A 27,847-nucleotide genomic window follows, 5' to 3' on the forward strand; every position below is an offset into this window, starting at 1 on the left:
GGGTTTTTAAAATCCTTTTTTTACACATTTTTTGAATACAGAAGGGTACCATTCAAAGGGGGAATTTACATATTGAATAGAAAAAGGGTGTGTTTTACTCATGAAAAATTTACAGATAAGGGGTTTTTAAATTAAGCCTTGAATGCACATGATATAGAGAGTTTATATATAGTGAACCCGCTGAGAAAAAAAATTAGAGGACACAAGTATGACATGGCTAATGGAGTATTTAGAGTATTGGGATTGAATATGAAGTGTCCATTTATTTTGTGTATTGTTTTAAGGCACCAAGTGTGTACATAACATTAACTATCAGCTATTTTAATGACCTAGTGAAGAGTTTTGCCATGACGTCAAAGCATCCAGCAACTTGTGCTTATCTGATGTCGTTCCACAAAGCGACAAATAATCCCATGCACAAGGATGAGGTAAAGCTTGATAAGTTAAGGGAGTATAAATATTGGACCTTGTTGGACAACGCTCAGCCTATGCATCATAAGTCAAGTGGTGGGGGAGGATTTCTCTCAATGAAAGAGTTTTTCGACAAGGAGAAAGGCTGCATCGGGGCCGATGCTCCAGCAGAGGTAAGTTGCAAGATATCCTCAATGGCTAACATGGTGGCACAGACTATTATAAAGAACTAACCATATATTGATATCTTGCAACATCTTAGGACATAGTGGATTTCTTTTGGGAGACCAAACAAGCCAATGCAGGGCCTTGTTAAAGGACACAAAGATCATCTAAAGTGGGATGTAATTGAATAGTGCTACCGTTTATTGTTATATAAAAGTTTATACTTGTCTTTTTTAGAATATGCTTATTTACTCCATATGGAGAATAGCAATAGTGCCATTCTCCCCCAAGGGGGGATAACACTATTATCATTCTCCCTATAGAGACTAGAATGACACTACTGCCATGTTAGTCATTCTTGGGAAGAATGGCACTACTGCCATTCTTCCCCAAGGGGTAATGGAGAAAGGCATGTGTCATTCCCCACCATAACCCCTTGGGGGAGAATAGCACTAGTGCCATTATCACTCTATACTCTCCAAATAATGGCACTAGTGCCATTCACCATAACCCCATGGGGAAGAATGGCACTAGTGTCACTAAAGCCCTTGGGAGAGAATGGGCACAAGTGTCATTCTCACTCTATAGTCTCCATCGGGGAGACTATAGAGTGAGAATGGCAATAGTGTCATTCTCACTCTATAGTGCCATTATCCATAGCCCCATGGGGGAGCATGGCACCAGTGACATACTCCATAACCCCATGGGCGAGAATGGAACTAGTGTCATTCTCCATAGTTTGGGAAGAATGGAAAAACACTATGCTATTACATGTACCTCATGTTAATGGTTTAACATGCTACCTCACAAACACAAGAGAGAAGATTCAGAAGAGAGTGCTTGGATGGGTTGAATTTGACGTTTTGAACTTGGCCAACCCTATGAGGGTTAACTCCCAATGTGAGGCTGCTAGGGGCTCACTCTACACTCTCTTTGTGTCACCCAAAGATATATCCAAGTAAACTAGGTAAGAGAAAGAGGGGTGGTGTTGGAGTTATTAACTGAGCAGGATGACGATGGCCTACTTGAACTCTATGCGGTCCAAGGGATCATGCTAATTCAAAGGGTTTAGCGGAGGGTTGACTTCCTCGTGCTTAGATGGTGATCATGCCTCCATGTCATGTGCTTGGCATTAAGGTACGGGTGAAGGACATGGAGATTAAGGCGGTTGGTGATGCGGGTGATGGGGTGGTGTTGGAGTTGTTGATTGAGCACAATGAGGATGGCTTGCTCGAACTCCATGCAATCCAAGGGATCACGCTAATTCAAAGGGTTTCGCGGAGGGTCGACTTCCTCGTGCTCAGATGGTGGTGGTGGTGGGATCTCCCCTTCTTCAAGTGGTGGATTGGTGGTTGGCGGAGCTGGCGAGACGAGGGTGGACGGGGTGTCAATGATGAAGGTCGGGTGGTGAGGCTAACGTTAAGGAAAGGTGGGGGTCTAGCATAGGTGGAAGGGATATCCCTGAATGCTATGTGCATTCCTAAGTTAAGGGATAGTGAAGGTGGAAAGGGATATCCCTGAATGCTATGTGCATTCCTAAGTTAAGGGATAGTGAAGGTGGAAAGGGGGGTGTCGGTGATGGGGGTGGAGTGGGAAAGTGAAGGGGGGGAGAAGAAGTTGGGGCACCAAAAAGTGGAAGTGTGGAGGTGCTTGAGGGGGGTGGTGGTGGTGGGGGTTTTGTGTGAGGAGAAGCAGATGAGGGTCCTAACAGTGGAGGAGGGGGTGGTGAAGAAGAGGCTTGTGGGTTTGGAGGTGGCAAGCTGCCCTTCCCATCTATCCCATCATCGTTGTCATCGCGGGGGCAGGGCCAGCTACGCAGCGACAACCTGAGGACCGTGGGTGTCAAGAAAGTAACTGCAATTGCAGCCTCAGGTTTGCTAAACTCCCATGGAAAGAAATGTGTGTGTCATCAAACTAGCATGTGCCAGTGACCTCGATTTGGGTGAAGCAAAGGTGGTAGAGAATGAGGAGGCGGGGTGCTGAGTAGGGTGGTAGAGGATCGTTGAGGAGGGAGATGTAGGAGTCATGGACGAGATTCCAACTAGCATTGCGGAGGTACTGCTACGGAGGTACTGCAGTGCCTGGTTCAATAGGATAAGGGTAGGGGTAGATACCATCTGGTAAGGATAATTCAATGAGGTCAGATCGGGCTGAGGCATGGAAACCATATTGAAGCAATAGGCTCCAAGTTGTTAGGGTGGCTTGGAGGGGGTGGAAGGAGAGTTCAAATAAGTGATGAGGGTGTTGGAAGGTGATCCACCCGTGGAAGAAAAAATGGGGGATGAGGCTTAGGCTATCAAGGAGGGAAATCTTGGAGAGAGCATAAGTAAACTGTTGGCACGGGAGAGGGACTTCTTTATATAAACATTGTGTTGGAGGAAGTTGAGGCGGATGGCTCGGACTTATAGGTCGAGGAGTTGACAAGGGGTTTGAGGGGGGAATACCAAATTGGGAGCTCTATTATGGTCTCCATAAGTGCGTCCACCTTATGAATCGACTGAGCTAGATGAAAGGGTTGATGGAGTGGTTGGTGGCTAGGCGGCCTAGGCCTTTGTTAAGTTTTAGTGCCTTGAAAAATTTGCTATGGTGCAGGCTAGAGCTTCCTCTGCAGTTTGGGCCTGTCTCATGGCCTCTTGATGCAATCCTTCTATGACAGTAAGCTCTTTGTGGGCCATCGCCCCACTGCATGGGCTTGGTTAACCTATTGCCAGAGCTTAGTAATCTTAGAAATGACCATGCCCAACTTCTCTGTCCGTTGATCAAATTTTTTCTGCAGCTCCCTGAACTAGACATTTGTCTGGTATAACTCCTCAGACACTGTTCTCTCCTGGGCTTTAGCTAACAACATTTCCCTCTATGAAATTTGTGCCACTTCTTGCTGTCGGGAGATGTAATCTGTCATCTATTGGATGAGCTCTTGGGCCATAATAGCAAAACCCTGGGCAAAATTGGACACGTCTCCTCGGGCCGCATGTCTCCTCAGGCCGCACGTCTCCTCGGGCCGCATGTTTTGCATAATTTTGGCTAGAGCTAAAACTACCAGTGCAGGCCTAACATAGATTGTTGATGGTATTTTGGGTGTCAGTGGGGGATGAGGGCCCGACCTGATCATGAGGTGGCATGTCTATGAACCTGTCAGGGGGGCGGGGTCTCATAAAGAATTTTGTGGAGGAATTCTTGCCTCTAGCGATCCTCTTCCTCTTCTACAGCCTTCTTGGTGGCTTGTGCAACTACAACGTGGCAACAATATCTTCCTGTGTGGGCCTGGGGGCTTAGGGGTTGTTGTGCTTGTTCTATAGGTGTAGGTTCATGGTGGGACCTCTTGGCTAGTGGGGAAATGGCTCGGGGGGGGTCACTATATGTAAATCCTCTATATCACGTGCATTCAAGGCCTATTTAAAAAGTCCCTTATCTGTGAATTTTTTAGTGAATATAATGTATCCTTTCCTATTCAAATCTGTATTTTTTTTAAAAATACAATAAATAAATCCCCTCTGTAAATATATTTCTGTAAGTTTTAAATATTTAAAATGTCCTTCTATTGAACCCACGTGATACTTACATATTTATACGAGTGACCCTTCCGAGGGAAATGGGAGAGGTGGATGGATGGTACAAAGAAGCAACTGTGGCATTGGGTCCGCTCAACTAGATGGATGGTGGGAGCTCGTCCCATCCCACCATGTAATAAAGAACCCTAGAAAGTAATGTGGTGACCAGCAACTTGCCTTGGGGGTTGGAGCAGACTGCATGGAGCTCCTTGAAGAGGTAGTTGGCTCAATTGACCTGCTGGCCCTGGTGCACACAAGCGAAGGTTGTCAAACTGCACTTGCTAAACTTGCCCGTCCACCTTGTTTGTGATGAGGAGAAACTACAGGGCACGTGCTGGAATTACAAAGTCGTCCTGGGCAATGTTGCCCCACTCTACTCCATCCTTGTTAGCATTCCCTCTGTACAGACCATGGGTGAGCTTAAGGGCGTTGACAAGGTGGCCATATGATGCTGAGTTGGACTGGATGCCGTCTACCCTTGATATCCAAAATGATACCTGTGTGATGATTTGCATCGTAGGTCTCTATGAAATGTAATGTGTTGTACAAGTTTGGCCCCCAAGGCTCTAGTGTAGGTAGTCGGCCTAATCCGAGTAGCTCCAACTTCTGGACCACAGCTGGGTCAACTACAATAGCTCTATAGCACGACCTTGTGCAGTAAAGGAGCTTGTGCTCAACTTTACGATGGTTCTTCATCAGGGAATGGACAGTGTGTCCATTTACCTGCTTCATTAATGCTTTGCCTAGATGGGAGAGCTGGGTTGGGTGCTTTGCGTACTCCTCAAAGCGTCCACCACTGGTAGGTCTCTTTCGCCTCAAGGAAGTATGGTGGAGCACCTCCAGGGAGGAGTCTGAAGCTACGAACATCTTGAAAAATTTTGTAAGAGTTTTCCTAAGCTGAGAGTGAAAAGTGAGAAAATGGGAGGAGGGGGCTCATATTTATAGCTCTGTGAAGAAGACATAGTTGTGGCAAGTTCAGGAAATGGGCATGCAAATATAAGCGTATGGGTGAGGCAAGTTAGGTTGTAAGCGAACGGGCGTGGTAGGATGATCGAACGGCCGTGGGCAAGATGATAAAACGGTTGCGGGCTGGTTGGATTGGTTGGAATGGCCGGCGGCTTTTGAAGAGTCAGCACGGCCGTGGCAGTGTGCAGGAGAGAGAATGTCTATTCCAAATTGGGAACGTCTGTGGTGGCAAGTCAGACTTTAAGAAGGGAACGGCCATGCAAAAGTTGGAATGGCTACAGCTCTGTGTTTGAGGAAGGAATGGCCTAGGCGCTTATAATTCTGAGAAAGGAACGGTCGTGGCACTTATAATTCTGAGAAAGGAACGGTTGTGGCACTTATAATTCTGAGAAAGGAATGGCCGTGGCACTTTTTTTGTGTGCTCTGTCACAAGTTTTGTACTCGGAGGCTATGCTGCCAACACCCCTATTCTGAGAAAGGAACGGTTGTGGCACTTATAATTTTGAGAAAGGAATGGCCGTGGCACTTTTTTTTGTGTGCTCTGTCACAAGTTTTGTACACGGAGGCTATGCTACCAACACCCCATTGCGGGTTTTGTACTGACCACGTGCCCAGTTTGCCAAAGAAAGGAGTTTATGCCAATTAGGTAATGGCAAAGTAGTGGTGGGTAGCACTTCCTGAAGAGATTCCAATGTGAGTGGCACCCAAGGAAGCAGCTGTGTGGCTAAGGGAGTTGAAGGGAGTCTTGCGGTCCTGTCGAGCCTCTGAATGATAGGTGGAGGAATTGTTGACATTGAAGGTATATATGTAATGAAGTTTGTTAGTGATGGCTCGAGGGTGACTGTGTTACATAGGACTTTTTGCTTCCCTTTGTCTTGAGTAATCTTTACTACTACAGATGTTGCCTTGGGTTCCCATTGAAGGGTAGGTGGCTGAGGTGTGACATGAGATAGGAGCTTAGGTTGGAGAGGTTTGGGGATCCATAGGGTATGATTACCTTCATAGTAATGTTGAGCGAGGAGAAGAGATTTTGGGATCCATCGAAGGGTTGAGTGCATGGGTTTAGGGTTCGGTCGAGGGTCAAAGCACCTAGGAGGGTGCATAGATTTGTGTGTGTCAATCCTATACTTTGTAGGCTTGAGGTTGGCAAATGGGGGGCCTACTCTGTGGTGGATGAGAAACTTTGGATGCCCAGTGGCAAGGGGGATGGTGGGACCTTTTGGGGATCCACAATGGAGATGTTCCCTCATAGTAGCCTTGTCCTGCAAGAAGTTTCTTGGGCACCCAGATATCGAACTCAGTGAAGATCTGTTAGTATGGTTAGCAGTGTTAGTTTGGTTAGTATGATGTGGTGTGGCAATTTCTTGTGATTTGGCCATGTGAGAGCATGCTGCCACAATGTGTGGTGGTTGTGTGGGTGCGAGAGGAGGCGTTGGTGCTGCGGATGGCATGTTGAGAGGCCTCTTTTTTGGGGGAATGGAGTGATAAGGGTGAGGTGTTGGGGTATTTGTGGGGTGATGGTAATGGGAGTTGGTGGCATGGGGAGGAGTAATGAGAACTAGTTCTTCATGTGTTATTAGAACGGTAGCGTGGCTAGAATCCAATTGTAGGGTGGCCATCCGTGCATCCCACTCAATGTTGCATCTGTTATGGCCCATCCATCCCCTGCCGAGGATGATCTCTTCACTCATAGTTCTTACAAGCATCACATAAAACTTCCCTTCCAAGGGATTATTTCCAATGTGGAACAAAAGTGTGATTGTGCCAATGTAATGAATATGTTGTGAGGCAACCGTGGTGACAACGGCAAGTGTTTCTTTCAATGTGGGTCCTCCAACAAGGGAGTGCAATGTTTCATAGGATAGTAAATTGTAACTAGCCCCTATATCAACAAGAGATAATTTTTGGGCAAAGCTGGTTGATGTGGTCATTCCTAACCATAACTGAGCTAGCTTCAGCTCCCAACCTTCTTCTTCTAAGTCAATTACTTGGGCCATGTTAACCATAACATGCTTTTGCCTCAGCTTGGCTTGCTCGCCTTTGCCTCTTCTTGCGTAGTTTTTTTCATATCCTCATGGTCTTGTTTTCATTGTTTTTCATCATGGATGGCCTTCAAAGAGGCCTTAGTGAGAGGGCCATAGTAGCATTTAAGTTTGCTACCGTATCCTGCCATCTTGACACCATCAAGGGTTTCAATAAACACAGTGCCTTGTGGTGTGATTTCAAAGACCAGAAAAGGTCCTAACCCATGGCGTTTAAGCTTTTTCTTATGTGTTTTTGTGCCGAATAAGAGGACCATGTCACCCTCATTCATCTATTTGTCCTTGAGCTGGTCGTCGAACCACTATTTACGCCTTAGCTTTTCGACAATCATGTTGAAGATTGTAAGGAGTCAGGTTTCATCGAGCTTTTCAAGTAACAAGCGATAGCTTAAAACATTTTTGATGAGTTTTTCGTGCACTGTGCCACATAGGCTTGGGACTAAGAACTCCATGGTCATGATTGATTTAGTGCCATGATAGGTTAAACTGAAGGGGGTAGCATTAGTTGCTGCCTTATATGAAGTTCTATAAGCCCATAGTGTAGTCGGCAATTTCGGTTCCCAATCATTGTGGCTGGCCTCCACTGTTTAGGTCAGAATGGCACATAGGATTTTGTTTGTATTTTCGGCTTGGCCATTCGCTTCTTGAGGATAGTAAGGGGAGGACTTCTTGGTGATAAGGAAATCTTGTAAAAGGAATTTGTCAATTACTTCATTGATGAAATGTGTTCCATTGTCTCGCTCTGACAAGCTCTAGAGGTCACCCAAAGCATGTGATTACAGACTCAGAGAAATTTGGCCTTTGATGGAGCATCAGCTTTGCGGGTTGAGCAAGCTTCTAGCCACTTGGTGCAGTAGTCCATGGCAGCAATTATATATCTATCTTGAGTGTATTTGGATGTCGAACTGATGGGTCCACATGTGGTCTCCTAGAACACATGCTAAGAGTCTTTTCTCACCGCTAACAGTGAAATCAAACTCTAGTAAAATAAGCAGCCACCTGGTGATTATGCCTGTCATACAAGGCTTATTAGCTAGGTACAAGAGGGCTTGATGGTCTACAAAGAAGACGAACTTGGTTGCCAAAAGATAATTGCAAAACTTCTTAACCGTGTAAACCATAGCTAATCCTTCTTTCTCAGTTTTGTTGTAAATCCTCTTAGATTCGTTGAGTTGGCGGTTGGAAAAACTAGTCCATCTTGTGCTCGTATACAGCTGGAGGATAGCACATGGGTTTGTTGAAATGTCAAGCTCGTATACAGCTGGAGGATAGCACATGGGTGCTGACAGAGTGACAGTATGGTAGATAGATATCGTGTGGTGTGTTTATGACCGCGTCCAGCTGGTCATGTGTGGTGTGGACATTACATTAGGTTTACTTTGTAGAGTGGACATAACACTATGTTGTGTTCTCCTTTGTGTGTGAGAGAGAGATGATGACTATGGCTTCTCTCCTTCTTTATGATTGATGGATATGGATTAGGGTTTGCTTCTCTTGTGTGTGTTTCCTCCTGCTTCTGTTTTTTATCATGGTATCAGAGCCTAGAGCTCATTAGCTGTGTTGTGAGAGTGAGTGAGAGAAGAGGGAAGAAGAAGAAAAAGCTGTGAAGGAAGCCATTGGAACTTGGAGCAAAGGAGAAGCTGTGGAGCTCACCTCGGTTACAGATCTGAAGCTTGGCCTAACTGGTAAGAGTAGCAAAACTCCCTTGAGCGGATTGCAGGTGCCAAAGAGCAGGTTCAGTGAAGATTGAAGTGCATAAAGCAAGCAGAAAATTTCTGGTTTTTCTCTAAGCTTTCATGGAAAGCTTGAAGTGAATGTACTCTTGGCAAATGTATACACAAAGGCACGTGTATTTGAACTAGCACATGTATTAGCAAAGTGGGCACAAGCAACATACAAAATCTTGAAGCAGATTGTTGCATACAGATTTGAGGAAAATCAAGTGGAAGTGAACTTATGCAAAAGTTTCTGGTTTTTCACAAAAACAGTGGACATACCCCCCGTGGGAGGATCGATTGTGGAAGCTAGAGGAAGAATTGAGCCAAACCCTTCAAGAACATGTTAGTTTAGGTCATTTCTAAGGTGCTGATGATGTCAATGAGCATTTGCCCTTCTTCTACAGCCCCCAGGAGAGTAGGCGGCGCATCATGGAGCAGATTCTTGGACAGGTTTCAAAGATTATGGCCTAATTCCCTCATTTGGACACCAAATTGGATGCTTTAAAGCTTGGAGTACTTAGCAAAAGTGTTATTGAGAGCAATATAACATTTGGGGCAGCTCACTTGATGTATTTGGAGCTCATTGAACTCAATTAGCAGAGGTTTACAGGTTTGCAGAAAGTCTGTCCAGAAACAGAGTATTTTTAATCAAGGCATTAATCCTTGTCTATATCAAATTGGCCTAATTCCTTTGGTACAAGTAAAGTCCTATGAGTTGCTAAACTTTTGATTCAAAAATTTTTGAATTTGGTTAAGATTTGAAGGAGATAGAGCACTTTTAGTGAGAGGTGGTACCTGACAGATGCAGAAAAAAGCAAACCAGGGAGCTACAAAAATTGGTGGTTCTCATTCATCTTGAAGAGTTTGATCAAACCCTTCTAGGATATGTTGGAGCAATGTGTTGGGAAGCCAATGCAAGTTGAATAATTGAATTTGGACAAGATTTGAAGGATTTAGAGCATAATCTCGACTGGTTACTGGCGAGAAATTACTGGCGAGAAAAAAACCAGAAATTTTTTTGTGAAGAAGTATCATTTGGTTTCAACTTTGATCGAGTGTACATTGTTGGTGAATCATTGTGGGATGTTAATGCACACAATTTGCAAGCATTTGATGTGATTTGGAGAGATTTGAAGCTTTTACAGGTCCGGCATACAACTTGTCAAAGGGGTACATCTACTATATTTTTGCAACAATGGGAGATGGTCCGATACAGATTGTTGGAGAGAAGCTTGACCGCACTAACTTTCAAGTGTGGAAGTTTCGAATGAAGAGTTTTTTGAAAGGAAAAGGTTTATGGAGTCTTGTCTTGGAGGAAGACCCGGAGCCATACCTACCTCCTCAACCAAATAATGCTCAGTTTACTGGCTCACAAGCAATGGGTAGAGCGGTCTTCGAAAGTGTTGCATTATTTTTCAATATGTGTAACAGATGCCTTGCTTATTCACATCCAAGATGCAGATACACCGAAAGAAGCATAGGGTATATTGTGCCGAATGTATGAGACAGACACTGGTGCAAGGAAGATACAACTAAAGCAACAGATTCACAGTGTAACATGAAGGAAAAGGAGTATACATGAGTATGTTCAGGAAATCAAGGGTTATGCAGATTCCTTGTCATCAATCCATGCCCCGATGGATGATGATGATTTGGTTGCTCTCACATTGCGTGGTTTAGGCAAAGAATACAAATATTTTGATACTTCCATCTCAGTAAGGTTGGGAGGAATGCCAGACTTTAATGAGCTTGTGTCATTGCTCATTGTGGAGGAATTGAAGCTTGGCCTTGGTGGTATGAGTGTTACAGGTGGTGCATCCTCGTCAAGCAATGATGAACATGCAAGGAATCAGGCTTTTTACTCATCTAGAGGCTTTCGAGGCAGGGGGAGATTTACCCCTCAAGGCCGTGGAGGACATGGTTGGAATGACAGGTCTACTCAACCACAATCAAATCAGAATTTTCAGAATTCACAGTCATCATTTGGATCACGTGGAGGTCGTGGATTTCAATCCCATAGGGGGAGATTTGGAACAGGTGCTCGTGGTAGAGGACGATGGCAAGGTCCTCAACAAAATTTGAATGGGATTGAATGTCACTATTGTGGCAAACTTGGACATATGGCAAAAGATTGTTACAAAAAGCAGAATGATATGAGGAATGGAAGACCACAACATGGAAATTATGCATCTACTAGTAACAATGATGGGAGTTCAAATCACCTTTTTGCAATGAAGCACATTATGGGGACAATGGATTCTCAGAATGTAGGAGATGAGTCATGGTATATGGATTCAGGTGCCTCAAACCACATGACATGTCATGGTGAGTGGTTTGAGAAGATGCAACCATTGGGGATACAAATGGTTATGTGGTCACAGGAGATGATACTCAGCATCTTATAACACATGTTGGCAGTGTGCCTTTGAGGATGCATGATGGAAATGTGAAGAATATGTCAGAAGTGTTATATATACCATTCATCACAAAGAATTCGGCATCAGTGGGCCAAATGGTTGAGCAGGGATTACAAGTAAGATTCAATGAGAATGGCTGTTTTGTGGAAGACTTTACGCATGGCTGTAGATTGATTGCCAAGGGCAAGAAGGAAGGAAGGTTGTTCAAATTGGATGCAGGAATACCAGAATTGAGCTCAGCCATGTTTTCAAAGAGCAATGGGATTGTGCAGGACATTGACATGTGGCACAAGAGGATTGGACATGTCAATATACAGAGATTAAAGAACATGCAAACAAGAGGCATTGTCAGTGGATTGCCTCGATTCAAATATGATGGACATATGCATGTTTGTGAAGCCTGTCAGTTTGGAAAGCAGGCAAGGTTGAGGTTTCCTAGAGAAGGAAATATGAGTAACAGGCCACTTGAGATAGTACACAGTGATGTATGGGGCCCTGCACAAAATCCATCTATCAAAGGAAGTCTATACTATGTGACATTTATAGATAACTTCAGCAGGATGACATGGATATATTTTTTGAAAGAGAAGAGTGAAGTGCTGGAAAAGTTCATGGATTTCAAAGCTCTTGTAGAAAAGCAATATGGTTGTTGGATTAAATGTTTGAGAACAGATGGAGGTGGTGAATACACCTCAAAAGCTTTTGAGCATTTCCTGCGGAAGCATGGGATAAGAAGACAGTTGACATGCAGGTATACACCTCAGCAGAATGGTGTGGCTGAGAGAAAGAATCGAGTCATATGTGAAGTGGCAAGGGCAATGCTCAATGAAAAGAGCATGCCAGATTACTATTGGGCAGAAGCATGTGCTACTGCAGTGTATATCCTGAACAAAACACCTACAGCAGCCATTCATGGAAGCACGCCAGAGATGCGGCTTACAGGTTACAGGCCAGACATTGGACATCTCAAAGTCTTTGGATGCGTAGCTTATGTCCATGTGCCTGATGAAAGAAGACGGAAGTTGGATCCTAAGGCAGAGAAATGTGTATTTGTTGGATATGCACAGGATCGAAAGGCCTACAAATGTTATAACCCTCAAACTAGACAAGTAGTCATCTCACAAGATGTGGTGTTTGATGAGCTTGCTAGTTGGTACAAAGCAAAAGATGAGGGAGTTATTGACTCACTTGAGGCAGATGTGTCTGTGAACTTGCCATCACAAGCAAGTTCTAGTTCTACTACTATGTCTGGGCCAGCAGAGCAGAAGCTGAGAGTAGCAGTGTACGTCCATGGTCAGGACGTTTAAGGCATGAGAGTGTGAGCACTGGGAGTAGTGCTATGGATAAAGGCAAGAAGAAAGTCGAGGGAATTGGGATCACAGGTTATGAGTCCTCTAGTTCTGAGAGTTTGGATGAGGAGCTCGGTATACCTATTTTACGCACACCTGGTGCTAGGCAGGACAGATATGTGCCACCACATGCTCGAGTTACAGGTGTACAGAGTGACCCGCATGCATTGCGGAGATCCCAGGGAGTCAGATATCTAGTGGAAAGATTGACATATAGAGATTTTGCTATGCACTATGCATACATGACATCTATGGTAAAGCATGTGGAACCTACATGCTATACAGAGGCTATTGGAGAGCATGTATGGCAGAAAGCCATGGATGAAGAGATGGATGCTTTGGACAAAAATGATACATGGGAATTGGCTGAGTTACCGCAAGGAAAGAATGCAATTGGTTGCAAATGGGTGTATAAGGTAAAGTGCAAGTCAGATGGCAGCCTAGAGAGACATAAGGCAAGGCTGGTCGCTAAAGGATATGCACAAACCTATGGTCTTGATTATGATGAAACTTTCAGCCCAGTGGCTAAGATGGCTACAGTGAGGTCTATCATTGCACTAGCAGCACAAAAAGGTTGGGCTTTACATCAAATGGATGTAAAAAATGCTTTCTTGAATGGTGAACTACAAGAAGAGGTGTACATGGAATAGCCAGAAGGATATGTACATCCAAAATATCCGACTTTTGTTTGCAGGTTAAAGAAAGCAATCTATGGTTTGAAGCAAGCACCTCGTGCTTGGAGTGACAAGATCAGCAGATATCTTGTCAGTATTGGATTTGTGGTTGGAAATGCAGACTCTTCACTTTATGTGAAGAAGACACATGATGGTATCGTGATGATAGTCATTTATGTTGATGATTTGATTATCACAGGTGAAAGGCATTGATGAGGTTAAGGCCTCTTTATGCAAAGAGTTTGATATGAAAGACCTTGGTGATTTAAGGTTCTTTCTTAGCATTGAGGTGATTAGAACAAGCAAGGGTATATGGTTGGTGCAAAGGCAATATGCACTTGACATGCTAGCAAAGTATGGTATGACAGCATGCAAACCAATGTTGACACCATTAGAGCAAAACATGAAGCTTAGGGCTGATTTGGGTGATGAGCTTGATGATATCACCATGTACAGGAAAATGGTTGGTAGCCTTATCTACATGACCATTACGAGGCCAGATCTCAGTTATGCAGTTGGTTTGGTGAGTCAGTTTATGCAAAGTCCTCGTAAACCTCACTTGGATGCTGTGAGATGTATTCTGAGATACATCGAAACTACCGTGCATTATGGTCTTTTCTATGAGGCAGGAAAAGACATGCATGTCTATGGATATACAGATGCAGATTGGGCCGGTAGTGCATATGACAGGCGGTCTACCAGTGGCTATGTTTTCAGCCTTGGTAGTGGAGCTGTGAGTTGGAGCAGAAAAAAGCAACCTACAGTTGGTTTATCTACCACAGAGGCAGAGTATCGTGGAGCAGCCATAGCTGCATGTGAGGCTATGTGGTTGAAGAAGTTGCTAGATGATGTCAGGTTACAGAGTGATATGAGAGTTGTCATTCATTGTGACAACATGAGTAGTATTCAGCTTGCTAGCAACCCAGTTTATCATGCCAGGACCAAACATATTGAGGTCCACTATCACTTCATCAGAGAGAAAGTGCTAGATGGGCATGTTGATTTGACATAGGTGCAGACAGATGAGCAGGTTGCAGATATCTTTACCAAAGCACTTGGTAAGGATAAGTTCGAGTATTTCCGTACTAGATTGGGAGTCCTAGAGATGGACATGTCGAGCTTGAGGGGGAGTGTTGAAATGTCAAGCTCGTATACAGCTGGAGGATAGCACATGGGTGCTGACAGAGTGACAGTATGGTAGATAGATATCGTGTGGTGTGTTTATGACCACGTCCAGCTGGTCATGTGTGGTGTGGACATTACATTAGGTTTACTTTGTAGAGTGGACATAACACTATGTTGTGTTCTCCTTTGTGTGTGAGAGAGAGATGATGACTATGGCTTCTCTCCTTCTTTATGATTGATGGATATGGATTAGGGTTTGCTTCTCTTGTGTGTGTTCCCTCCTGCTTCTGTTTTTTATCAGGGTTGGGCCAGCACACACCATATAGCAAATAAAGAGGCATCAATATGGACATGGAAGATGAGATCCTAGTTGGGGGATCTAAGTATTGGTCTTGCCAAGGATTTTTTGAGTGTAGTGTAAGCTCTGTGGCATTATTGTGTCCACCCGAAAATTATAAGGAGTCCGTAAAGGGGTCTAGCAATATCAGCATATATAAAAATGAATCGCCGATGATAGCCGATATGTCACATGAAACGCTGGACACCCTTGAAGTTGGTAGGTGGTGACAGCTCGAGAATGAGCCGCAATTTGCTATTGTTAGTCGATATTCCTTTCTTGGAGATGATCTGTCCCCAATATCACTCCGTGTCGAACCCAAAATTGGCATTTAAGAGGGTTTAGCGAGATGCGATATAGTATGCATCGCTCTAACACCTTACACAAACATGTGAGGTGCTTCTTCCAAGAAGAATTGACACATAGGTCATCCATGAAGACTTCAAGGAATTTTTAGAGATATTCCATACACATTAAGCATTGGAAGGTTCCAGGGGCATTGGTCAACCCAAAGGGCATGACTTTGTATGCGTAAGTACCCCATTTAGTAGCAAAAGCAATTTTGTGTTGGCCTTCAGGGTCGATCATCACCTGGTTGTATCTTGAGAATCCATCTAGGAAGCTGTAGGCTTCCTTTCCTCCTACTCTTTCTAACACATGTTCAATGAATGGTAAAGGATAGTGGTCCCTTATGGTGGAGGCATTGACCTTTTTGAGGTCTACACACACTCTGACTTTTCTGTTTTTCTTGGGCTCTATCAAACGATTGGTGATACCCATTCTGTATGTTCAATTTCATAGATGAATTTGGTGTCAATAAGTATTTCAATCTCATTGTGGACCATCTTGGAATATTTGGGGTTTATCGGGTAAGATCGTTGTTTGACTGGCCCAGCTCCATCAACCATGAGAATGGTGTGTTGTACCACTTCTGGAGGTACACCCTTCATATCCATGTACTTCCAAGCAAAGGAGTCCTAGAATTTAGTTAAGAGAGCAATAAGCCCTGCTTCTTCTTCCTTTGAAAGGTCTTCTGCGACAAATACGGGCCTTGGTTCTTCACCCGGGCGGCCTGCCAAGTTCACTTCCTTAACCTTAGCTGAACCATCATATGAGGTCCTAAGTTGGCCATTATTAGACTTTTGAGCCCAATCATATTGAACAAAATGGTCGGCCATTTGAAAAGTCTTAAAGTGCTTGGGCACCTGCCGTGTTTCTTCAGCTTTAGCACTTTCCTCGTCAATTAGCCTTTTGGCTTCTTTTTCTTTGTGAGTGAACTTTTTGTTGCGTTCCTCTTGAGCCGCAAAGATTTTCAGGGATTGGTTTTGGTTGAGTGGGTTCAACCGGTTGTGGCACAATAGTGTGGACCAAAAGAGAGTTGTTTGAAAACTCTTTTTTCCATACTTCATTGAAATGCTCATGGGCTTCAACGGCTCCCACATATTTCAACCAATGGGTTTTAGAGTTATCTGGGAAGATGTCCCGCTCTGGTCCAGGGAATCCTTCGAGCCTGTGAGTTTTATGAGAGCATGTACTCCTTGATGGCTTATCTCCAACAACTTGATCTAGCTCTTGCGTGGCTATATCGGGCAGATATGCCAAACTAAGAATATATAACGATATAAGCTCTTGCCCATCTGTTGTGGAAAATCTCGTATCAATTTTTCTAGGCAAGATGTCCAGTGTAGTGAGGATATGCATCCAGTTCTTAGAGTCTTCCGGCTCTGGGAGTGGTGCAGAATCCTCACTCTCCTTTTCATCTTCCAGTGTTTTATGGCACGTCTAGCATAAATGGACTTCAATAGTTTATGTAGTTGTGAGACTGAGTCCTCTGCAAATGGTCTGCAAATGGTCTGCCACTCATGGGTGCACTTTCCATGTGCGTAGATTGATCTTGAAGGTAAGATCTTTTCTTTGTATGTAGATATGGTCAGTATCCCAATCATGGATCATCTTGGATTCTTGCATAAGGGTCTGCCAAGGATGTATTCATATGAAACTGATGTCCAAAATTCATCACCACAAAAGTGTGGCAGTAGGTGGTTCCCAAAATCTTAATTTTAAGATCCTTTAGTAGACCAATGGGTCTAGCAGTGGCTCCATCAGTGAGTTTAACAATTGGGTGTTGTCCAAGGCTGGTGCTCCCCATTTTTCCCAGCATTGTTTGGTCACAATGCTCACTCTCGCTCCTCCATCCAAGATTGTAGTAACTTGGTGGCCGTTGAAAGTTATCGGTAAGGCCGCAGTAAGTTCATCGCATTTAAAGTATTTTCCAAGCTTATTCACTTAAACGGTAGGAGTCCCTTTTACCTTAAGAGGTATGTGGAATTCTTTTCCCTCAGATTGATCAGAGCTATCCGTGGGCTCCATGGTTTCATGCATGCCTAACTTGAGACGTCCTTCCATCCAACCTTTAGGTCATTCCATAGGCTTGGGCTACCTTGGAGCAAGGTGCCGATAGGGATTTAGACTTGAGAAGAGAGGAACGAAGAGAGACTCGCAATGTCTCTTCTTGGAGCGGAGGTAGTCCTGTGAGGAAGGTTGGGTCTGCTTTGCCTGAAGCTTTTTAAGGTGTATGGGATGGGAACAGGGATTTCTACATTAGTTCCCCTATGATGTTTATCTCCTAGGTCTCTAAGATATTCCACCACCCTGTCCTTCAGTTGGGGGGGTGGCTTCTTCTTTGGTTAGCTCTTGCGGAATCGGTTTGTCTAGCAGCTCGTGCATCATGTGCAGGTCTGTAGTTTGAGACTGTTCAAGGTAGGCAGTAGGAGGATCAATTTCCATCTGAGCTTGGAACTCATAAACTAATTCTTGGGTGGCTAGGAGCCTCTCTTTTTCCTCAATAGTATTTGGATATTCCTTAAGCTTTTTGGATAGCTGACAGGGGTCAATGGGTTCTTGGGCATGGGCAATTGCATGTAGCATATCTTCTTCTTCAGATGAAGAAGTCAGAGGATGAGTTGTTGTGCCTAAGTCAGAACGCTTTTGATGATCACTCGGCTTTCTCCCTTCCCAACCTTGGTGGCTTTCTTTTGTGAGTGCCAAGTTATTTGGGCTTGTTCAAAGTCTCTTGCTTGGTCTTGGGTTAGAGAGGCTGGTGCCTCTGCAAACAGTATGTGCCATGGCCCTTTGCCTGTTCTGCAACCTAATTACTACGTTGAGGGGGACTACTAGAATGAAACCATCTCTAACACTCAGTAGGTTAAGGTTGGTGCTGGGATTAACTTCGTGAGCCTTTCCAAATTTTCCTTGTCTTAGTGGGAAATCTTTGTACATATGGTCGATGATGCCACATCCAATGCACAATGGAGTCAAGGTTGGAGCACCTGTTGGGGCATTCGCCGGCTGCCCTATGCCTATTGGGACACTCAGCTACTTAGTGAGGTCCACCACAATCATAACATTGTATGGGTGATCTTTTTGTTGCTTGATTCATATCCCTAGCCTGTGATATTGGGACTGCTAATAAGTACCCAGGGTACATTTGATCACCCTCCATAACAGTGAGACTGAGAATTTGTGAGGGGGGCAGGCTCATGGGCTCTTGGGTTTCATAAGTGGGAGTGTCAAGGATTTCTCCCTCATTCCCATCCTCAAAGAGTTCTGTCAGGGTTATTTAATGAACTGGTGCGACTCTGGGGGTAACGGGGGCTATGGTGGGAGAATTGGGGGGGGGTAGTAGGGGCATCTTAGGGACCCTAAGGATTCCTCTTTGGGCCACTTCTTGGCCAGGTTGGGGAGAGCTATTATGTGCAAGGGCTGGCAAAGCCAGCGAGCAATTGCTTGGGGTTTGTAAGGTAGTACCTTTCTGAGGCATAGCTCGAGCCAAGGTAGCCTTGTCATGGTCGCAGTTATAGATCTCGTGATTGCCCCAATTTACACAATAGGTACAATAGAGTCTCAAATGAGAACATTCGGTGCCCGTATGGTTTTCTTGAGCGCACCATAAGAGTTTTCTTCTAGGATAAAGATGTGGATGGCCCCCTCGATCCCGGCCTTGGTTGATTCTCCATTACTGAGTCATATGTTGCATTAGGGCGGCGGGCCAGTTGCTCTACACTTTGTCCAGACGTGGACTCTTTACCCTTTTCATGAGGCTTTGTGCTGGTGGTCTTGAAGGAGGCTTTTGATGCAACTTCATGGAGTTGTTGGGAACATGCTCCCTTGAAGTTATCCTCAAACTTTAGAGCACTCCTGTAGCATTGTTCAAAAGACGTGTGACCCAAAGAAAATAAGGAGTTATGCAGGGGAATATCTTCGAGTCCCTCCAGACATCTCCCCAATTAGTCTCTCATCAGAGAACTTGTCTGCAGTATTACAGTGTGAGTGGAGATATATGACTCTGTTTATGTAATCTGTGATGGTTTCGCCCTCATTCTGTTTGACATTATTGAGCTGTTCAACAAGGCTCCATCAAGTACCTTGACGAGAGTACCCTACCTTGAAAGCTTCTTTTAGAGCCTCAAAGGAAGCTTTATCTTCCACTTTTAGAGATTTGAACCATTGTCTAGCTTTGCTATCCAAGGTGAGGCCAAGGCGCTTATCTTGGTATGATCATCTAAATAGCCAAATGCTTCGTAGATTTGATTAAACATCTCCAGGTGAGTAATGGGATCACCTGTCCCATCAAACTTCATGATCAACTTTGAGATGTTACTTCGAGATGTTTGCTAGTTTGGTTCGCTCCTACCTAGGTTGAACTGGCACAAGGGGATTAATGCCAGCCCCCCCTCCCCCTATTTCCATGGCAATCCTTAACATTTCAAGTGTCAACCCTATCATGGTGGCGGGTGCAGGTGGTTCAGGTTGGGGAATAGGTTGTGGAGGAGCAGGATCGGGCAGATAGTAGACAAGTGGGGGTTCTTGCCCTCTAGGAGGACCAATTTTGGCCCACAGGGTCCTGCTTGGTACACTGGGTGTACCCCTTGAGGTGGGTACTGGGGTGATAGGCTGGCTGGCCATGTTGTGCTGATGGGCTTGGGTAGACCCATTCTCTCTGGTATGATGTCTCAAGCCTCTGGGAAGATGGACCTGGTTCTTGGTTTGGCAAGGTTTTTGGAGCTCTGAAGAATGAGTCTGCCACCCCCGAGACGGCCGGATATGGCTCTCTAGTCTGGTAGTTGTATCTGGGTTTGATGGCTCCGCCTTGGCCGTCTTCCACTCTAGGATCTAGAGGTGGAGTGGGCCCACTTTCTTGAGGCTGATCCATATTTCTCACCCTGGTTTGTGGTTCTACGGATTGTGTGTTTCATAGGATACAATTGCAAAGCCTTGATGCAAGGCTTTGCGAGAATGAGTTGGAGAGATAGGAGCAGGTTCCTAGACAGATGGCATGTCCGTGCACTGTGGTTTAGACTCTCTCGCATCTGGGTTTGGGGTCCCACGTCCACTGCTAAGGAGGCCCTCAATCTCGCTGGTACTGTCAAAGACAAGCACCATTTGACTCCACACGGTATTTACCAATGGGTCCAATCTGGATTGCGAAGGGGTGTCTAAAGAGCTCACTTCGTCGAAGAGAGGGTTATTTCTCACCAACCTACCCGAGCATAGGTGCATGGGAATATAGACTTATTGCTTAGAACCCCCTTTAAAAAAAAGAATTTTTTTAAAGGAATGGCTTTACGCTTGTGAGCGAACGGGCGTACGCTCCTCAGTGAGAGAAGGAACATATGTTCGCTTCTCTAATAGCACGGCGTGTGCTTTGAGGAATTTGAAATGAAATGGGCATTCGATTCTGGTGAGAGAAGGAATGGCATTTGGGATGAGATTTCAAAATGGGAATGGGCGTTTGCTTGAGGGTCAAGAAGGAACGGGCATTCAGGGGATGAAGCCGATTGGAACAAGTGTTGCAAGCTAGTGCCGCAGGGTTCACTTCAACAAGGTTGGCATGGGCATTCGCTTTTGGCTCAGGAAGGAACGGGCATATGAGTTTATGACCCGATTAGAACAAACATGGAAAGGTGGGAAAAGGAAAACAAACGGACGTTCGCTCAAAGCTAAGGAGCGAAAACGAGCATAGCGAGGCTTAGAACGGACATGCAAAAGTTGGAATAGACATGCGCTCACAAGCGTACGGCCATGGTACTGTTAGACGGATATTTTTTCAAATTTAACTGGTCTGCTGTTGCCCATCTAACAGCCAGCCTGATAGTACAAAATTCTCCTTATTTAATTGCACTTAAATGCACATGAGGCCTAATTAAATGCAATCAAACTAATTTTAATGCTCCTACTAAATTTAGGCAACAAATCTACTAGATTTGGGTTACAGGAAGAAGGAACGGGCATGGCAAAGTTGGAACGGGCATTCCCTGAACTTGCCATGGATGTTCGACTCTCAGAGATTCTTGGCAAAATGGATTTTTGTCTAGGAACCTCTCCAATCAATAGCTAATTCAGGCACCTTCCTAGGGTCTTTTGATGTTTTTGTTTTTACAAGGAGCTAGAGCTAGTCTCCAGCTACTTATTGATAACTACAATGCATGGTTTAAGCTAATGGGTTGAGATTAATTGAATGATTAAATAAAATGCAAACATGAAGAAAAACACAGAAATTGAAAATTACTTGAATGTTGAGGGCAAATAGGGACACTTACTTGCTTCTTCCCCGCTCTCTCGGTGAAGACTCGAGTGCTCCGATGCTGCTCAATCAACAATCCAACCTCCGAGTAATCTCCAACAAAACACAAAACAAATAGTGTTAATCAACGAATCGGTGGATTTGCATCCCAACCAGCCAAAATCAAGCTCTAGCTAATGAATCCAGTAGAGGACCCTAATAAGCTAAATGCCAATCCTCGACAACAGCACCAAATATGTTAATGGTTTAACATGCTACCTCACAAACACAAGAGAGAAGAAGAAGAGAGTGCTTGCAAGAGTCGAATCCGGTGATTTGCACTTAACGAACCCTATGAGGGTTAACTCCCCGATGTGAGGCTGCTAGGGGCTCACCCTACACTGTCTTTGTGTAACCCAAAGAGAGATCCAAGTAAACTAGGTAGGAGCAAGAGGGAAGGAGCTATGGAGAGATCTACCTCTACCTCATGTGACAGTCAATCGTATGCAACAAATATCACAAGCATGCAAGCAAGCAAACTACCATAAGATCAAGAGAGAGTGAGTGGGAGAGACGTCAAGACTCAATTGAGACAAATGGGATTGTCCCTTTTCATATTCCATAAAATGTCTTATATACATGAGCTCACTTTTTACAATGTCCAGCCACCTAAAACTAGTCTTCCTAGTTTAACTAGCTCTATGTACATCAATTCCTTATGTGACTGGCATTACACAATGGGGGCCCAAAACTAGTCTTCCTAGTTTAACTAGCTCTATGTACATCAATTCCTTATGTGACTGGCATTACACAAGCCATAAGCTCACTCATCCCTTGTCTCATTTACAATTGGCACTTAGCGTGGTTACAAAAAAGATGGATTACAAAGGTAATGTGGTAGCCACGCAAAAGGTCATGTTAACCAAAGTGGTTAACACTCTCCTATGTCTTGATTAGACTGTCTTAATTTTAACACTTATGTACTTCTAATTAGAGTATGCTTTTCCATGTGCCTTTTTGATGTACGTAATCAGCGTATGCTTTTTTGTTTTTTTCTAGAATTTTATATCGATTGTGTCTCTATGGGTGCCAACTTTGCCCACATTAAGGACACCCACATGGTCACTTTTGAGGATGATATATACATAAGGTGGATAAGGATTTTACAAGGGGTAAAAGAAGGGAAACTCAGAGGGTGTCAACCAACCATAACATATTTAAGATGCCTTTTGGGGTTCGATGATGAAATTTTAAGATTGATCTAGGATGAGATTGAGTGTGGTATGATTTCCATGTTCAAGTCTAAGCGGGACAAGGACATCAATGGCATGTCAGAATGGGCCATGGGTATAACATTACAAGAAGAGCTCCTCAAAGTATTCAACACACAATGCCCATCAAGAACATTCTAGCAATGGAACAACCTTGCAAACCATTATGACATTGGCACGAAAGTATATCAGTGCTTGCATGGATGCTATGAGACATGGCTAAAAGCCAAGCTTCAAGTTGGTAAGGTAACACCAGACTTCCCACAAGCTACAATCAAATATGTCAAAATGGATCATAAGTACAAAAGAAGTCACCTCTCGCGCTCGTCCTATTTTCCATGGATTGTCTCTTTGGTGAATATGGACATGGAAGGTCATCGATTCTTAACACGTCACTTTAAAGATCCACTTCCAATCAGGTTGTTGTGCTTAACACAACACAGGATTTTGCCAAAGAGGTACAATGGAATATAGATACTTTTGGTAAGCTACTTAAAGGTGTAATGGAGACCACACTATCCCCAGCATAATTTTCCTTGTTCTCCTTCTTGAATATGAGAGAGATGGTTAGTCTTGAGGATGATGTAGTTGAGGTTGTAGGTTGGTATCAAAGATTTGTGCTCATCCTTCATATAGACAAGATCCCACTCATGGAACATGTGATAGAGACCTTTTGTGTTCTAACATTCTTGAGCAAGGAGGGTAGCTTTGGGGGATATGATCGCTTGTTAGAAGACACCCATCCTTACTCTAAACTCATAGGATCCATCCTTAACATAGATGAGGATGAAGTGATAGAAGATACACAGGAGCTTATGAAATGTAATGTCATATCCATGAGTGCATCAATATCTTTTCTAGGGAAGATCAATATGTTATTGAACTCTTCACCAGAGGAGTGGTGTCAATAAGGGCATTGGTATCCCAAAGAAAAGTAGTTTCATTGTTGGTAAGGATACATCAACAAGCTTTAGAGGTGTTGAGTCCATGTGTGTGGATTTTGCCTTGAACAACCCATTGATCAAGGTATGGCCTGGAATCGAGGAGGCACTTAAAGCAACTACTGAAACGAAGACACCTATACCTGATCCAGAAGGAGATAGTGATCCCATTGGACCCTTACCTCCTCTACCCCCCAAGATGCTTTTACAAAACTTCCAGAAGTTACAATAATTGAAGACTTAGAAGGTGATTTATAGCTAATCCTTTATCACTTTTAAAGTTTTAACTACAATTTTGCTCATATTACATTGTCACTGTAATGTAGATAGGCTATCTTTTAGTGTCATACAATGTATAGATGTGAATACTTATGGGTCCTCATAGGACAATGTATATCTCATACACCCTCTCTTCCCTTTCCAAACAAAATTTAGATATGCATAGTGGTCTCTTAAGAATGATGCATCCATTATATGCACATTCTCTTTCAATGTCTCTAATAAAGTATGTTGATGCTTGTGGTTCCTTATAGCAATTTGTACATATACCTCTTGCCCTTCATACAAACTTTAGATATATATATAGTAGAATCATACATCCATTGTATTTTAGGTTTAGAGTTTAGCTTTTAATATCTAACTTTAGATATGTAATGGTGGTCCTCCATAACCATATGGGGGGGAATTCATTCTCCATAAGCCCATGGGGAGAATGCCCCACGAGCTTATGGAGAATAGAACTAGTGGCACTATTGCCATTCTCCCCAATGGGGTTATAGTAGAGAATTGCAAAAGTTCCATTCCCCATAACACCTAAGGGGGAATGGCACTAGTGCCATTTTCCAAAACCCGAGGGGTCTCTATGTTCTATTCCTCTATATCTCCTTTTCTCCCTCTTCTATCTCTCAATCTCTCTTTTTATGTATTCTCACACACACACTAACAAAAAATATGAATATTTATTTTTTGTTGTTAAAGTGAAACATAATAAAAATGCATAAGGCACAAAGATGTACTTTCATGGATACAAATTAAAGGGTGGAATACAATTAAATAATTTTCCAAAAAATCAGTATATTTTTTTTTTCTTAAGTGAAACATAAGAAAAATCTATAAGCCACAAAGACATACTTTCAAGTGTGTAAATAAAAGGATGAAGTGTAGTTAAATAATTATCCAAAAATAAGTTTACATAATGTTTCCTAAGTGAAATAGAAGACAAATCCATAAAGCATAATATTTCCTAAGTGAAACATAAGACAAATACATAAGGCACAAAGACGTACTTTCACGAGTGAAAATTAAAGAATTGGTGTAGTTAAAATAATTATACAAAAAATTATACAAAATTTTTCTTAAGTGAAACTCAAAAAGGAATCCATAAGGTACAAAGATGTACTTTCTTGTGTGCAAATCAAAGAAGTGGAAAGTTTTGCATAAGTGAAACACAAGAAAAGTCTACAAGGTAAAAATACATACTTTCGCAAAGTGCAAATTTAAAGGTGTAAGGTAGTTGAATAATAATCCAAAAAAACGTATTTTGCCTAAGTGAAACATTAGAGTAGTCCATAAGGAACAATGAAAAACTTTCCTAAGTGCAAATTAAAGAATGGAGTGTAGTTAAATAATTATCCCCCAAAAAAAAGAATACATTTTTTTTGTTAAAGTGAAACATGTTATTTAGTTTTTTGTTAGAAATTTGTGTTAGTACAAAATTGTCAATGTATGGGGGAATGAATTTCATCTCTTTAGAAATATGGTCACAACCATGATTCAATAGATTGCAAAATCACAACTTGAATACTCCTTTGTTTTCACCCTAAGTAGCAAAGTATTGGGAGCGAAGTATTACGAATTAGATTTGTGCATGATGAATAATTTTTTGTGATTGTGCATTTGTGTCATGATTTTGTAGAGATGGCATGGCAATCACGATCATGACTAAGAAATCGTGATTAATGACATGGTAGCATGATTAGTGATGTGGAAATCATGGGCCGTGATTTTGCAAACTACAGAATCATGGTGGAAGAATTATAGGTGATGACATTCAAAAAGGACTCTTGGGTGGCTTTCAGGGTGTTGGAGGTGCTAGTTAATGAGGTGGTGGGGGTCATTATACCTCCGTGATAATTGGTGATGACATGATGATCATAATTACTACTATGACTGTGTAGACTATAGAATCACAAAAAAAAACATTGTATGGCTTTCATGTTTCAATCATCAATATAGGCACACAAATATTGTGAATGTGCTAGGAAGATACAATGGTGATTGGGCAGGCATGACTATGACATGTCACTGTGATTTAGGGGGCATGATTGGTGATGTGGAAACCCACGAGGCACAATTCTATAGACTGCAGAATGACAGTAGTAAATCAATTTGATTGAGCATAAATGAGTAGCATTGGCACTACAAATGACACTATAGATGGGTTTTTTTTTTTGTCACATGATTGAGGTACCATGATTATGCAATCATGTTGAGTGAGGGTCATGATTGTGCAGATTGCATAATCACGGTTTAGGAAACCATATTTTTGAGATTTGAGGGATGAGGAGATTGTGGCTAGATATGCTAATCATTGTATTTTACATCCCATCAAGAGGTGTGGCGGGAGAAAAAAGCAAAGAGGAGAGGTTTTGGAGGTATACTAACCCGACTTATTAACGATGTGACCAACCTATCAACATATTGAAGAATTATAAATGAAAAAGAAAGCATGCAAATCACGATGTCCTACCTGATGAAGGTTGTGGTCGTGGATGTTGATTGTGTGCAACCCACAAGGAAGCACGGGTGAAAACATAGGCAAGTGAAGATGAAAGCTTTGAAAATAGAAAATTTGATGAAAGAAGGAGAAGCACACACCTATTTATAGTCAAGGTGGTCAAAAGACGGCTAGAGGTTTAATGCATGTGACACGTGGTGCCATATCATTAACCTTGGGATATAGGCCGTTGATCACGCCAATCATTTATCTCATGATCACATCAACAATGGCCATGATCACGGCCATGCATCATGATGTAATCACACCAGATGAGAAGATAAAATCCATGTAATTCCAACCTTACCAGTCACATCCCCCGAAGGGCTCAATATAGATCAATTTTGGTTCATTCTTTGTGGCGTGATTTTACATATTTCAAAATCACGAAAACCGTGATTCATGCAGAATGACAATGACAATACTATGAATTTATGGGCATGTTTAGGGTCCATAGTGGATCATGATACATTGTATGAATCTTTTATGGTTTCCATGATGAATTTGGGCAGATGTTGTGTCATGTGATTTTAGGGATTAGAAATCACGGTTGCAATTCTAGAGAATCACGGTAGAGAATCTGATGGGGTCGTAAGGGAAGTACTTTCCATACGGTTTGTTAGTAATGCTAGAACTCATCATGCATTTACTGGCATGATCCTCCATGGAGTAAGCCCAACAAGTATATCTAGATGAAGCACGTGATATAGAAGGGGGTGTATAATATATGTAGTCTCTTCTGTGGAACACAACAACTCTTGTCCATCCATTGAATCATCTAATCCGTAGAATCTATAGCAACTCCTTGTGTGAACATGTGTTCTTGTGCATCTACACGATAGCTTTGTCCTTTAAGGAAAGGGAATTGTGTAATTAACCTTTTTAACCCTATTTTTCTTGGCATCATGTGTGATGTTGAGTTGGGAAGGTTATTGTGGCTTTTGTTTAAGTTGCATAAAAAATGACCCTGGGAGCCTAGGGGAGAGTGCCAAAACAGTGCGAATTTTAAGCCTGCACCGCTGCTATAGAGCCCAAATTCGCACTGTTTTGGCACAGCTTCCTCAGCCCTTCAGGAGCAGATGCATTGGATGACAAGTAATGTATTTTTACACATGATTAAAGGTATTTTTATCTTGTAAATTACTGTTTTTTATAATCAATATACTCAACTTCATTAAATTCATCAGAAATGATTCTGAGTGGCTGGGGGAGCAGTGCCAGAACAGTGCGAATTTTGAGCCTGCACTGCTACTCTGTAGAGCCCAAATTTGCACTGTTCTCTGGCATAGCTTCCCCAGCCCTCTAGGAGCAATTTTGATGCATTAGATGATAAATAATGTATTTTTACACATGATTAAAGGTATTTTTATCTTGTAAATTATTATTTTTTATAATTAATGTACTCAACTTCATTATAAATACATCGAAAATGTACTCAACTTCATTATAAATGCATTGGATGATAAATAATGTATTTTTACACATGATTAAAGGTATTTTTATCTTGTAAATTTTTGTTTTTTATAATTAAAGGTATTTTTA

Source organism: Cibotium barometz, chromosome 38, assembly GCF_041138505.1.
Source record: "Cibotium barometz isolate CiBa-2024 chromosome 38, ASM4113850v1, whole genome shotgun sequence".
In the NCBI taxonomy this organism is placed as follows: domain Eukaryota; kingdom Viridiplantae; phylum Streptophyta; class Polypodiopsida; order Cyatheales; family Cibotiaceae; genus Cibotium; species Cibotium barometz.